We start from the raw sequence: 16,384 nt of genomic DNA on the forward strand, positions 1-16,384 counted from the left end.
GATGTATGATCCTAAGCCTATAAATATATGGCTTATGGGATCAGAAAGAGGCTTCTTCTGCTTCTTTTTGGACTTTTTGGGGAAATTTTGGGTCTGAGTTTTCTAGAGAGAGAAAGTGCTTGCATCTGAAAGAATTCTTGTATTCTTGTAATCTGTACTGATCTTGAGTACAGATCTATAATCACAACTCTATGTGGATTAGGCTATTACCAACATATTGGGGCTGATCCACTATAAAAATTGCGTGTGTTATTTACTTTCTGTTCAAAAACTGTCTGTGTCGTTTTATTTCTCTTGAAGGCTTCATCGTTTTTTACGTTCTCACGTCGTTGCCCAAAAACGCAGTCAAATGACGGTTTATACGTATCCCCAAATAATTTAACAATTAAATATTATAATTAAGAAAGATTTATTAACAAAATAATTAAATGTACAACAAGTTAATAAAATTTAAGCAAAATAATAAAAATATAACAAACTAATAACAAATAAAAAATGTAATATAAAAGTAAATATTATTTTAATTAAGGAAGAATATCTTTAGATTGAAGTATAATATGTATTAGCATCCTATGAAATATTATATTTCTTTTTAAATATTGTGTATATTATAATATACTATATAAATATTTATGCATTAGCTTTAAATATTATAAAATTTATAAAAAATATATAAAAAAATTAATATACATAATGATGTGATGTGGTGTAGTTTGAACCGCATTTATAAAATTTAAAATCGCAAACCGGACCGCACCGCATGGTTTGGAAAAAATACAAACTGCACCGCGAAGAGTTCTAAACCGCAAATTGCGATGCTGTGTGGACAGTTTGTGCGGTATGGGCAGTTTTATAAACACTCCCAGTTAGAGTATGTAAAAGTGTACGAGGAGAATTTAACTATGAAGCGAGAGACAATTGTTTATGTGATAATGCCATTGAATATGTCTTCTTTGACTCTGTGCATCTTGTTGAAAAAGTATAAGAGCAATTTGCAAAGCAAGAATGGAGTGGAGTGGAGTGGAAAGCTCAAACTCAAAGGGTCATATGGTCTCAAGGAACAGTAGTTACTTTTACATTCCCTGTGAATTTTCATATTGGACTACCTACTTATTTCAAACTTCAATGATGTTAGTACAAATGATAGGCTAAAAGCCATAAATCTCCATATGGATGCAGTTTTTTCTTCCTAAGTTAAGAATATAACACAACTTATGTATGCTTGCTTATCAAGAGAGATCCTCTTTCGGTTAGTCTAATCAATTTATCCATCACCTCATTTTCTTTATGTGTTTGTATGCTCCAAGTGGATCTATTTGTCGTCCTAGAATTCAAACCAATCAAATTACTCTGAATTAATTCAATTACGAAAAATTAAATATTCAATTACAATTGAATTGGATTTGAAAATCTGGAAGTTAATTGGATTGAATCGGTTGGCTAATAAGACTATAAAAATTCAATTAGTAACAGATCAAATCCATTTACAATTAATATATATTATATTATAATATATTTAATTAGATTATTGTTGTTTTTTTATGCTATGTTAGCACTTTAGAGATATTGTTGTTTTTATGTTATGTTATTATTTAAGCCTTTTAGTTATTAGTTTTGGGACATTAGTTTTAAATTTGAATGGTTGTGTTGTAAAATTAATATTTTAAGGACTTAATGTAGTAATTATAATTGTTATAAAATTATTGAGAAAAATATAGACTAAAATATAAAAGCAAAGAGAGAGATAGATAAAGAGTAATGTAAAGGAATGGTGAAATCTTGTGTATTATATCAATGAGGCATCAACAACACATCAACACCATCAAAACTCAGCCCTAAACTCACTCAAAATCCCACCAAAACTCAAAATAAATACCTTGAGCCACAAAGCTCAAGAACACTAGAAAACTGGGGCAGAATTTAATCAAAATAGACATTGATGCTTACCTCAATTGTGATTTAAGTCCCCCTAGCAGTTACCAATCCAACCCCAAAGTCAAGCCTTCAAACCACTCCTGTTGTCCATATTTTCCACCAAGAACACGTGGCATTATCAAGTGGGCCTCATGAATTCTCAGGATAGGCTAAGGCCCCGCGAACACTGAGCAACCAAAGCCCTGAAGGCCCAGATCCATCTTAGGTCCAATGACTAGCGAATAATACAAGTGTAGCGAGAACCCGGACCTGAGATGAAGGCCCAGGCTAACTTCATGAGTGCCTGCAACCTCCATCCTCCGGGAAGTAGATTGTTGTAGTGGATGCCCTAGTCCAAGGGCCAGATCTCGCCATGAGGGATCCGAATAGCGCTTTCGGGTCCATCCTTGCATGTCAACCCACTATCAGGACACATCCTTCAATCTATCATCGCTACTTGATGTTCGTCTTGGTAAATGAACATGAACCTTGGTAAATGAACCTGCACCATACATCCTAGTCGAACAAGACCAACTCATCACCCCGCTAACGTGTCCCTAAGAAATTTGGCAGTTGGTCTCCTCAACTAACCTGCAAAAGGGATATGCACGGAACGTACAATGTTCCTAGGATCGGTACTGCCATTACTCTAACAGATCTTGTCCCCAGAATCCCCCTGAAAGCCCACACACATCAGTTTGTATCAACGTACAAAGGGCAGCTGTAAGGCTCCACCACGCTTAAGTCGGCCCAGTGGGCCTAGACTAAACAACTTGTAATCATGTTTTACATTTGTACTATAGCTCCATTAGAGAGCAATTATGCTTATATCCTTATTGGACCCGGATTAGTATAACCCAAGCTACATGACCACCTATAAATAGGGGCATTAGTGCACTGTAGTAGGGATCTGACTTTTCATGCACGCAAAAACGCTGTTGAACTTGCATAAAACCTCCATTGATAAACTCTGTAAAATTCAATACAAGTGACTCGTGGACTAAGGCTCATTAACGCCCCAACTAGAGCTATAAATGTGAGCTAGCCCGACCCACATTTTCGTGCCTTCGTTAAATTCGTGTCGGGTCGGGCCGGCCCATTTTTGAAAGAGTAGGCCCAACACGGCCCATGGGCCAGGCCCATGTCGGCACACTTTCCTTATTCGGGCCCAAATTTGGGCCCACTTTATTTTTGCCAAAAAATGTGAGGATGGAGAATTGAACCCTCCACCTCCTCTTTAACTATCAATGGACTTGCCACCAAACCAAATACATTTCTTTGTTTAAATTCTATTTTAGATATTTTTATATACTTTTTAACAATATTTTACACAAAATTATATCAAATATAATTATTAGAATTTTAATACCTACTAATAAATGCTAAAAAATTTAACTCACAAATCTTAAAATAAATTAATATAATTATAAAAATATAAACATTGAGAAAAATAAGACTTCTATTATCATTTTAATTTATTAATAATTGACAAATAAAAATTTATTATGATTATTAATGTCAAAATATCCGGTTTTTTATCATGTCGTGCTTTCGGGCTAGTTTGTTCGTGCTTTCGTGTCGTGCCTTCGGGCTTGTCGTGCCGTGCCGTGCCAATTTTCAATTCATGTCGTGCCTGGCCCAGACCCATATTTTTTCGTGCCGTGTTGTGCTCGTGCCTCCCGGGCTCGTGCCGGTTTCGTGCCGTGCTCAAAAGCCCGACCCGTATTTACAGCTCTAGCCCCAACCACGTAAAAAATCTTGATCTTGTTTATTTCCTTCCTTTCTTACTAGCTCTTATTTCTCGATATATTTATAGTTTCCGAAAATCTCGGTAAACAACTCCAAATTCAGCTTCCAAGCCTTGAATTCCTTTAGTTTTTCTCAAAAAAACAAACCCACCTATGTGAGAGAGTGGAGAGGACGTAGAGGAGAGAGTGAGAACTAAGAGTGTTTGTGTTTCTATTTGGTTCCACTAGGTTCTGAATTACTGGGTATATCATTTCCTTAGGCAATAAATGACGAAATACCCCTTGCCCTTAGCCTTGCTTTCTTATGCCCTCAAGGGAAAACTAGTTCATTGTTACATATTCCGTAAATCATAATTAACGCCTCATAATTCTCGTTACTTCTAATATCCTCAAATAATCATTAAATAATTTCTTATTACCCGAAAAATCCCAGTAATGTACTAAATTACCAAAATACCCCTAGGCTCACTCCGAGTCGGGTATTTGATCATGTTATTACTAGACCACTAACTTGCACCCTATGTGGTCTCAATCAATATATAAACATATATATATATATATTCAAATATGCCATCAACGAGCCAAAAATCACAAAAATGTCATTCTAATAAGAAACAGGTCTACATGCATGCAAATACAGTCATATTACAATATAACTCACACAATTCATTTATTCATGCATCAAATCACATAATAATGCAATTAATCAGTTCTTGCCTTCCTGTCTCCCTAATCAAGATACTAAGCTTTATTAGAGAATTTGAGACGTTACACCCATGGTGCCGAACATCATCTTATGTTAATTGGTGCAATTTAGCATCATATCCAATATTATTATAGCATCAGATTCAATATTAAATTGCACTAATAATGATATATCATATTAAGTGGTATTGGACATCGTTGATCTCCCTTAGCAATAGTCAATCAAAATCCTAAAACAATTTTAGTTAATAGAAATAAGTAGTTTACAAAAAGCTACTAAAAGATACCTAAAGACTAAACTTTCAATGATTATTATATTTAGTCAAACTTTAGTCATTCACATCTCTCTTAACATTTCTCCTTATCCCTAAATTTATTTCTTAAACTTAATGTGATAACAAGTTGCATTTTTACTTTATTAAGTTGATTATGAACCTTTGGTCTAAAACTTTGAATTACATTGAGGTGTGTTGGAGATTAGATATCTCGCTTACATTTCATGAAAGATTTTGTACAATATATCTTGTAAGATGATATAGTCTAATTCAATAAAGAGTACGAATTAAATTGTATTTTTTTTATGATACAAAAAAAAAAATACTTATTAACATAGATATTAAAAGTTAATGAGGAAATTAGACCTAATGCCCACTTTTAAGAAGCCCCTTCAATTTTTAGTTGCACTTTAAAATCTTTATTTTTATACCCAATTTTGAAATAATCAAACTTCTCATTATACCTTTCTTCCCTTAACACTAACAAACCATCCTAAATCCATAGCCTTCTACATTTTACCGACCAAAACCTTACCATTAGTACCTATGTAAAATAAATTTGCTTTGTAGTCTTCATTTTAATTATTAATGAATGATAAGATCGAACTTCTTTTTATTTATTTTTTCTCATAATTATTAGGACATAACTTTTCTTTAAATATCCACTCTTCCAGTCTTACATAGATAAACTGAACGAGTAGCAAGTTCGCAACACGTCCCAATTGTCCTTTTCGTTATTGGGCTTTCATAAAAAATAAAAATAAAAATAAAAATAAAATTCTAATGAACAACTAATTTGATATTACAGGTGTGAAAGTAAACCTTTGAGCAGCCGGGTTTACTTTTGAAAAATTAACTTATCAAACTCTCTACTTAAAGCATTATTTGAAACTTAAATCAGAAGCAAATTCTTCCCACCTGAAAATCTTTTTTCTATATATATTTACATAAATACCACAAACTATAAGTATTGTTTGAAATATACCGTAACAATTTGTTTATGTTTTGTGAAGTACCATATTATGTCATATCATGTTTCGAAAATACCAATTTCACTTTTATTGAATATAAATATTCCACAAGTGTTTATATGCATATATTTATTTATTCTTTAAAGTTAACGATATCATCATGATGTGTCAAACAAAAAATGCTCAATTTGATATTATAAGTTAGTAAAGACTACTTCAAAAGTGACTAATTAAGGTTTCAATTTTCAACCAAAATTTTTCTTTTCGAAAAAATAATTGCTTGATTTACTACAGTTCGTTCTCCAAACTTGCACACAAACATACAAATAAAATAAGTTTTTCAAATTGGGATTTATATAAATATATATATATATCTACAACCACATGTATGTGAAATATTTAATTATTTATATATGCTTGAATCTGGACAAATCAATTGGCACGGCATGAATCATGCGTTGGCTATATGGCTCTACTTAAATAAGAAAAACAACATAAAAAAACAAAGATTGAAAACTATATACAAAGTGCTACGTACTAGTCTCTTTCAATTGCGATCCAAATATTTTTAAATTGTTATCTCAAAATTAAGAAATAAGAGCTGTTTTTGGTCCACAAATTAGGATTGTTTTTGAAGTTTTTGTAGTCCTCAAAAGTGTAATATATGAGTAAGTACTATTTCACCTTGTGGGGAAGGAAAACTTCCAATGGTGGATATATTATATACAAGATACAATATTCATAGTACTCCTATAATCCGTACAATATATATTTATTATGAAGCATATTCATATAGTCAAAATAAAATGACAGTTAAGATTCCATTCATTGTACAAGGCTACAATTAAGTAATTAATTATAATAAGAAAAAAAAGCTATAGGATCTAATAGCTAGACTGTAGGTTTTGTTATGTTGGAACATGCTGATAGGGTTGATTAACATAATAATTAAGCAATATTAGTACAACTTAATCATTTCAAATCCCAGGTAGTTTTCTTTCAAAAAAAAAAAAAATCCCAGGTAGTTTAAATAGTTACCTAGTAAAACACATTGAGTTTGTTTGACCAAGCATATAATTATAATGGTACAGTAGTACGTACTCTGATCAAAATAAAGCAATGGCAGTTAAGCTGTATTCCATTCTCATTTTGTACAAGCTATTAATATTGATATTACAAAAATTATATTATCTAATTAGTGATCAGTTACTAGCTAATTAATTAAAATTATATAACTGGACTGGTTAGATGTGATCTACAATATATATATATATATATATATGTGAGGTTGCGTTTATGAAATTTATAATAAGTACAACCCATCATTGATATGATCACCAGCTTATACAGTTAGAAACATTTAATATTGTAATTTATTAGCAAAAGTTTTTTGTTCATTATCTTTATGTTTAATTTTTTATATATAACTTTTATTTTGGATAATAAAAAATTAAAGGAGTTGAAGATGTGAATATCCAATATAGTTTAGTTTCATGATTATTAATGTGAAGCCAAGAAGATTCCAGGGTCTGATTCGTTGTGTCAAAAGGGAAACTTCATATAATAATAATAATAGAGCCAGTTGTTCTCATAAAAAATATTCCCTTTATTATTTTGTTTTATTTGGGGTGATTAAATATAATCTTGATTAACATAAAGTAATTAATCTGTATGTAATTTATAAACATTATCTAAATTATTAAAAAAGTATCTTCCCATCCCATCCACTTGGTGATCGGACCCTCCACGTAGCTCAAAAAAGATACATAACTATTATTATGATTTATTTTGAAGAGTAGAACTATATATTATTTTACAAGTATTATTATTTTTATTACTTGGAGAAACGGTTGTAACCTTAATTTTGATCCGGCGCAACTGGGGGCAGAGTCTTCTACGTTAATATAATAATATATAATTAATAAGTAAAACTATAAAATAATTCTTATGATCTGAATATTAATATAGTGATATTCCCTTAGTTTTGTCCATTTCTTTGTTGTCTGCTTTTTTGTCTTTGTAATTTTTTATGAAATAAAGTGAGATAAATAATGAGATGTTACTTCATATGTATATATATTGCTTTTTTTTTTGTCCACAAAACTGTATATTACAAAATATAATTGTTACTTTATCAAATATTTATATCTCTTTATATATAAAAGAAATGGTATTTCTTTCATCCCTCACTTCAATCCTTTATCAATTTTGAGTCATTAGATTCATTTTGTTATGTGTTTAGATAGTTAGATTTAAATATTTAAATGAGAATATCTTAAAATACTCATATACCATTTGTTAGTCCCAAACAAGTGGCAAACTATTTTGCTTTAAATATTTTTTATTACACTACTTTTATTTTATAATTTCTAAACCAATTTCTAAGTTTGCTTTCACTTAAGTCATTACTTTTATCTAACACAAACACACTTAAATATAAGAAAATAGATTAGAAATTAAACACAAAATTTACCAATAATTGAAACAGGATAGTAGCTGGTATTGGCGAAAACTTTGCCATTTAAGGAGCAAGTTTAGTGAAAGAGAGGCGTTTGCTGCTGGCATTTCAGGGAAGTTCAAGCCTTCCATATTATATAACAGTACAATAAACCAGCAGCTTGTGGAGTATAAGAATGCAATTTGGTGTAGGACAATCCTTCCTAAGCACAGATTCTTACTATGGCTGGTGGTCAATTCTTACCTCCTGACTAGAGACAATTTAGTTAGGTTCAACATTCAGTTGAATAGCTTATCTTGTCCAGTTTGTGAAGACCATTTGGAAAGTCACAACCATCTATTTTTTGAATGCTGCCATTCTAAGAGGATTTTGTCTTGCATTTTTACTTGGCTTGGGTTTCAAGCTTGGTCTAATAACTATACCGATTGGGTTGTTCGGCTCAACGTTGGGCAGAATGGCATTGTGGATTCTATTCTGAATATGGTGTTAACTGCAGTGATTTATCACATTTGGAGGAATAGAAATAGGTGCATTTTTTATAGTTATTCTTTGACAGCTAGTTGTATAGCAAATGATGTAATTGCCTTAGTTAAATATAGGTTATACATTGTTCATAATAGGAAGTTATTACCTCAACATAAGCTTTTTATAAGGAAACTTCAATGTAACTAGTGTGAGTGTTGGGGCTGTTTTTGGCCGAGTTCTATGTTGTGCTGGTTGGGTGGTTTGCCCTTGGTTGTAATTGTTTGTTTGTTCAATGAAGTTTTTTCCTTCTTGATCAAAAACAAAATACAACAAATTTAAACAAAATGTGTAAAACACATACAAAATTCTATACAAATAAAATAATGCTAATTAATTCAAATTTACTTAAAAACTTAATAAATTAATTAAAAACTCAAGAATTAATATATTTTTTGACATTAAATTGTGATAAAATAATTCTATTTTGTAGAGTTAGCAGTGTAATATAAATATTTGATGTAAAAAAGAAAAAATTAAGATTTTAGTAGAGAATGAGATAAAAGTGTTCTAAATGATACTCTTTTAAACATTTGAAGTATATGATTTTCAATGACAATAAGACCTAAACAATTAATTTTATCCTTTTTACCAATTAAATTTAAAATTTATTAAATTATATGCATATATAATATTAAGCATTAAAAATAATAATTACTACAAATATATATATATATATATAAATTAATCAAACATAATTTTTGTTTCACTAAATTAAAATTATATCTAAAACATTATAAATCAACAATACACAAACTCTGATTAAAAAAACAAAAATTTGACTTACTCATACAGACAATTGTGTCACAATAGGTCCTATGTCGCTGGAAAATGTGATTAGAAAAAATATAATTAAAAATATTTATTTTCAAAATATTTATTATTTATGTTTTAATTTTAGGATTTTAAGTTTGATTATGACAATTTAAGTGATAAAAAAAAATCAAATTTTTACAAAAAAATCTTAATTAATTTATTATACACAAAACAATAAAAATATGTATCAGTTTTTGTTATGTACTACTCTAATAGGTGTTCCGTAACAAATCATTAATAATTATTTAGCAACAACCAAAATCTTAAGTGTCCAATATTGTAAATAAGTGTCAACTTCAATATAAATTTACTTATAGCCCTAAACTATACATATTATTGGACATACAATTATAATTATGACATCACTTTTTAAAGCCACATCACCACATTTTTTTTAACCAATTTAAACAACCGGTTATAGCAAGTGAATAGCAAAAAAGTAAATATTTCAACAACACCCAACAAGCGACACTTGGCCAAAAAAAAATGAGTCTCACATGAAGGACTAAATCCTGAAAGGGATTAAAGAATTTGTATAGAACACAAACATTCTTGATTTTAAGGTTTTTTTTTTTAACTTTAACATAATATTATAAAATATTTAATAGAATATATTTTTAAAACTAATTAAAAATAAATATTTATTAATTATATTAACATAAATTCAAATATTATAAAATATCATTATTATAATAATATATTGTTATACCCTGTTTCCAAGAACAAAATATACTTGTTCGGAGAGTAAGCTCGGAGGTACCACAATTAGGCTCGTAATTAAATATCATTACCATTAGTAATAATATTTATGTAATTATAAAATAACTGAAGTGTGTCAGCTCGAAAGAATAACTGAAGTATGTCAGCTCGAACAATATTGATATCAACTCGATGTTACGCTGAAAAGAATCAGAAAACAGTATTCAAGTAAATTATCCCTATTTTTTGGAGAATTATAGTTGAGATATTATTTTTTTGATTGAGTCTTGTGTAATTCAAATTCAAATAAGATACTTGTATAACTCCCTCCTAAAATCATGGAGGAGAGTATCTGAACCCAGTCTATAAATATTGGGAATAGTCATTTGTAGTTTTCACGCTCAATTCTTGTACTCGAAAACTCTGTGAAATAGATTTCATAGCATTAACGCAGATACATTAATAAAAGTGACTCGTGGACTAGGTAGATTTAACCACTGAACCACGTAAAAACTCTATGTTCTTCTTTTCTTTCTTAATTATTCATTTGCTTAATTACTCTTGTTTTAGTTGATGAAAAACGTTGTCAAACGTTTGGTGCTTTCGTTGAGAGTATTAAGCGATTCTTTTATACCTCCCATTCAAACCTTTGTCCATCGTATAGATCGCTGCACCTATTGGTAACATCCTTGGATCATGAAGTGGATGACCACTACCCAGAATTTCAGAGAAAAATACACCACAAATTGAGGAGCATCCTCGACGGGCAGACAAACGACCTGTAAATGATGATCAAACTCCAAATGAAGGGAGTGCATCTACAACACCATGTGATCCTGAACAAAGTTCATGACCATCCCGTCAGGGCTATTATAATCCCAAAAGGTACATCCCAATGGTGGAGCTAGAGAATCAAAGATTGCGAGAAAGGGTGGTCGAAGCCACTCGGCTGAATGAGGAAATGGAAAGAAGAGTTGCTGAAGCCCAGACACCTCCAAGAAGGACCAGGGGCGACCTTGAGGAAGTATAGCTGCTCGAATGGGCGAGCAGAGGGCTTGACAAGCCTAGGCAGAAGGAACTGCGACAAACCCTAGAGCTAGCCAACTAAGGGTTTCTTCTCAAAATCCCCCCACGAGCCAACACTAACCAGGCAATAGATGTCCCTGCAAGCATTGGGAATAACTGAGCCGCTCCATAGGCAGCTCGGACCAATAACCTAGAACCTGCAAGACCGGTCCAAAATAATGAGAGCCCTCCACCATCACCAATTCAAAATCCTCCTTTACCTATCATGAACTCGTCATCAGTACGAGATATACCACAGAATATTCTGCCACAAAGGCCAGCTCGAAGCACGAGAAGCCCTAGTGGAGATAGAAATCCCTGACCCAGGGATAATTAGAAGGTTCCCGCAGGAGTAGGCCATGGAGAAGAACAAGCAAGGTAACCCCAGTAGTCGGGAAGTCACTTGTCTAGGTCTTAAGCTATTGGATCGAGGTCCACATGGACAACCCACCTCGAAACTATGCCCAATAACAATAGCAGATAACTGTTAGCTTTGCCGAAGGAAGGTATCTTACGGATAGCCAAGACATTAGTAGGTCGGTGAGTGTTTATAACACCGATCTGCGATACTGTGAAAATTACACGAATAATGGTCCTGATCTTCGAGACCATTTAAACCAGACTTGGGGGCAGTACAATTAACGAAACCTAGATTTGAGGCTCATCTAAATGCGCAGCAAGGTGAGCCTTTACAACCAGTATATGGGAACAATTATAACCCATTACATAAGCAAGGAATTACATTTCCCTTAAACAATAACCAGCTGTAACACCCCAAACTCCAGGGACTGTTACGGTGTGCCTTGTAAACAGTGCTAAACTCGCTAATCGAGTCATTTGGCCAAAATCGTGATCTAGGTATGATTATCGGTTTAGGGTTTAAAAACTTTGATTAAGATGTAACGTTTCATTAGAACGTTTATTATATACATTGGGATCCCGAAAATAAAGTTTCAGAGTTTATTACAGAAAATATTTACAACAGGCCGTTCTAAGCGGCAAAACAGGGTTCAACCCTAGTTCCACTTTAAACCTCGGCCGTGGCGGACGAGTAGCTGCATATGTACACATCATCACCTAAGCTCTTCAACTCAAGGATGGTCCAGCTTCCTCTTGCCTTTACCTGCACCACGTAGCACCCGTGAGCCAAAGCCCAGCAAGAAAACACAATAAAGCCTGATATAATGTCAACAACAACCATAATAACCATTCAGGACTATTAGTCCAAGAAAATAGGTGACAATAGCCAAAAGTCACAATAATGAGCATCGCTCCTTCTAGCCATGTGACGATAGGGTCACCAGGGCTTAGCTGACAAGTGATTCTTTCTTACGTTTGATTAGGACATGTGCAAGGTGATTAGTCACCAACATAACCTTCCTCACGACTCTAGAGTCGAAACTATGGACAACGTCCCCTTAGCCATGTGACAACCGGTCACCGAGGTCATATACCTTGGCTATAGTCATCTGATCATAGACCAGGCAAGCGCTTATAGTTCTCATTGACCTTCCGGTCAGTCCAGCATTAATACCCCATATGAGTCATTCAATGCCGACCTTGATTGGATCCAATCTTTATTTGGCCCGGCGTTCACAACGCACTGCCACTTCTGACCCTTGGGTCGGTAAAACACGACCAGTGCTCAGCCCGTGGTGAACTTAACTAATAAGTCACAGCTTCACAGACGGATCTGACACCATTGTCGATTCTGACTAATAAGTCAGCGCCATACACAGGTAAGCCATGCCACCAAACATATATCACATGTCCAATATCCATAAACAAGGTATTTAGCATGCTTGCTAAACAGATACCAGTACAATTAGGACCATGCACAACCACAGAGACTCAAGCTCTGAACAGTATCATACCCAGTATATAAAGCATGTCCTAATCACATGTTTCTCATGCATCACATGCAACATATCCAACCATCCAACATGCACCAGTAACAGCCATGCATGTCACGTTTAATAATCAACTAACATGCGTCAAGAATAGCCATGCATGTCATACATAATAATCAACCGTCATGCATCAATAATGACCATGCATGTCATACTCAATAATCAACCAACATGCTTCGATAACAACCATGCATGTCTCATATACACAGGGTGCAGTTTTCTTACCTCAAAGTCGAGCTAGAACGATTAAAAGAACGACCCTTGAGAACGATCAACTTTTAGTCCTTTAGCGGTCACCTAGTCATAACCAAATAATCTCCAATTAATGAAAATTACCAAAGATAGGGTCTTAACCTAAACCCCACCCTCGGGACCTCGAAACATGCCCACATAGTGAGTATATTCGATCCCGGCCCTTAAGGATTGAAACCCCAAGCCAAAAGCCCTTAAAAACACCCAAAACAGGGTTCTGAAGGAGCAGGGTAGCGCTACAGCGCTGCCCTTCTAGCGCCCCAACGCTCAAGACAGAATCACAAACCGCCCAACTGAGCCCTGTGTAGCGCTATAGCGCCCTCTGATGGGCGCTGTAGCGCTACCCCCAGACAGCACCACCCCTGAAACTTCCTTCTTCGACTTCCTCAATTCCAACTCGATTCTAATGCTTCCAAATCCCATTTTTGGTGCCAAAAGAACCCAAAAACCATCCCCACATGTCCTAGGGACCACAACCCTAAGAACCCTAGCCAAAACTCCAACCAATTCCCAAGTTTCCAACTCAAAAACCAGCAGAAACTTCACTAAGAAAACAGAGCAAAACCAAGAGTTCTAGTGGCTAGAAACTCACCTTAATCTTGGCAACACACCCTCTTCAATGGTGGAGCATAACCCTAGCTTGGCTAAGCTTGGTTCCTTGGCTCGATTCCTCAAACTGAGCTCGAAAATCCAAAGAGAAAAGAGGAAGAAAATCTATCGGGAGAGAAGGAGGAGAGACTCTGTTTTTATTACTCTTTTACAGCCTTAATGGCTGATATTTATCTCTTAGGGTAAAAAGACCAAAATACCCTTAGGTCTAAAATGAAACCTTAGCAGCCACCAAGGGCAAAACCGTCCTTTCACACCTATTTCATTAATCACAATTAACACCCTCCAATTCCCGCTATTCCCAATATCCTCAAACACCAATAAGCCATATCCCATTACCCTTTAATTCTCGATAATGCTCTAACCATGAAATTCACCCCGAGACGCACCCCGAGCCCCGGACTTAAACCCGTTATGACTAGACCGAACACTTACATCCCATGATCGTCTCATGTCGACAGCTTAGACCAATCCACCTTATAGTGTGGCTATATTAATTAATCACAATCATGCACCCAAAATATACAATTACGCCCACAGTGGTCAAATTACCAAAATACCCTCACAATAATAAATTCTCCCATATGCATGCATTCACCGTCATATAATAATATAATTCACGTAAACATGCATATAATCATTAAATACTATAATAAATCAATTATGGCCCTCCCGGCCTCCTAATCAAGGTCCTAAATCTTATTAGGAAATTTGGGGCATTACACCAGCTCCCCAGAGCATAGGCACTGCCACTAATTGACCCAGTTCAAGAAAAGATAAATATGCTTGAAGAAAAATTCAAGCTCTTTCGAGAAGGAAAAAATAAAGAAAAGATGTATGATTCAGATGAGGAGCTCGAACCATTTGCTCCTCAAATTTCGAGCACGCATTTTCGAATGGGTTTAAAATATCCCACATAGGACCATATGATGGAAATAACGACTTGGATGCCATCTAAGCACCTTCAACATGCTAATGAGGATTAGTAACATGGGTCTCGAGCTCAAGTGTATGTTGTTTCTGAAAACATTAACAAGAGCAGTAAAAAGTTTGTTCGATAAGTTCTGCAGGAATTCCATCTCATCATGGGAGCAATTGTCCAAAGAATTTAAAAACAGTTTTGAGCTGCAAGAAGTATTAAGCTTGAGGCCTCGTCTTTGGCCAATATCAAGCAAAATTCAGGTGAGTCTTTCAAAAAGTACCTTGAGAGACTCAATAACGAAGCTAACAAAGCTTAGGATGTTGACGACAATAGTCACTTGATGGCTATTCAGGCTGGAATCCTGCCAGGAAGCGCCATTTGGGATGACCTACAGCGAAAACCAATTCGAACCATAATGGAGTTTACAGAGTGAGCACAAAGATTCATCAATGTAGAAGAAGCTAGGTCAGCATTACAGCTGACACCTCCAGCCCCTATAACTACAACGATGAATATGAACCCCATCGGAAGCTCGGCGACCAACTGATGTACAACCCTCTAATGATAACTCCTCCACGAGGAAGAAGAATGAGGGAATTAGTCCTGATGCAGAAGGGAGTAAGAAGAAAAAAAGAGACAAGTACATCTCCATTTACACTGTTTACACCGAGCTTATGGAGACTTGGGACAATATTTATATAGCAAATGAGAATCACGTCCTATTTCGATGACCTGAACCAATGCGAAATCAACATGTTAAAATAAATCAAAAAAAATATTGTCGGTTCCATAGGGACATTGGTCATATGACGGAGGAATGCAGGCAACTCAAGGATGAGATCGAAGGTCTGATTTTGAGAGGTTACCTCAAGCAGTATGTGTAACGCCCCGAATTCTCCGATGTGTTTAATGGCGGGAATAGTAGGCCGGGAGGGCCATACTTGTTTAATTATGCCATTAAATGAATATATGCATGTTTATGAGAATTATATTATAATATGATGTTAAATGCATGCATGTGGGTCCACATTTGTTTACAGGGGTATTTTGGTAATTTGGCCCATTGATGGCATAATTGTATATTCGTTTGCATGTCAATGATATATTGTGAGGCCACATTATAATGTGGATTGGTTTGAGTTATTCGGCATTAGACGATCTTTAAATATAAATATCGGTTTGGTCATGACAGGCTTAAGCTCGGGGCTCGGGGTGAGTCTCGGGGTGTTTTGGGTGAATAGAGCGTTACCGGGAATTAGAGGGTAACGGGATAAGAATATTTGGTATTTGGGAATATTGAGATTAGCAAGAATTGGAAAGCGTTAATTATGATTAACGAGATAGGTGGAAAATACCAATTTTACCCTTGGGATGATTTTAGAAACCTTAAGTGACCTAGGGGCATTTAGGTCATTTGGCTTGGATTTATATGAGACTTTAGTTGGATGTAGAATAACAGAACAAAAATAGAGCCCTTACTTCTCCTTCCCGTACATCATTTTCCCTCATTTCTCCTTT

This window comes from Humulus lupulus, chromosome X, assembly GCF_963169125.1.
Source record: "Humulus lupulus chromosome X, drHumLupu1.1, whole genome shotgun sequence".
In the NCBI taxonomy this organism is placed as follows: domain Eukaryota; kingdom Viridiplantae; phylum Streptophyta; class Magnoliopsida; order Rosales; family Cannabaceae; genus Humulus; species Humulus lupulus.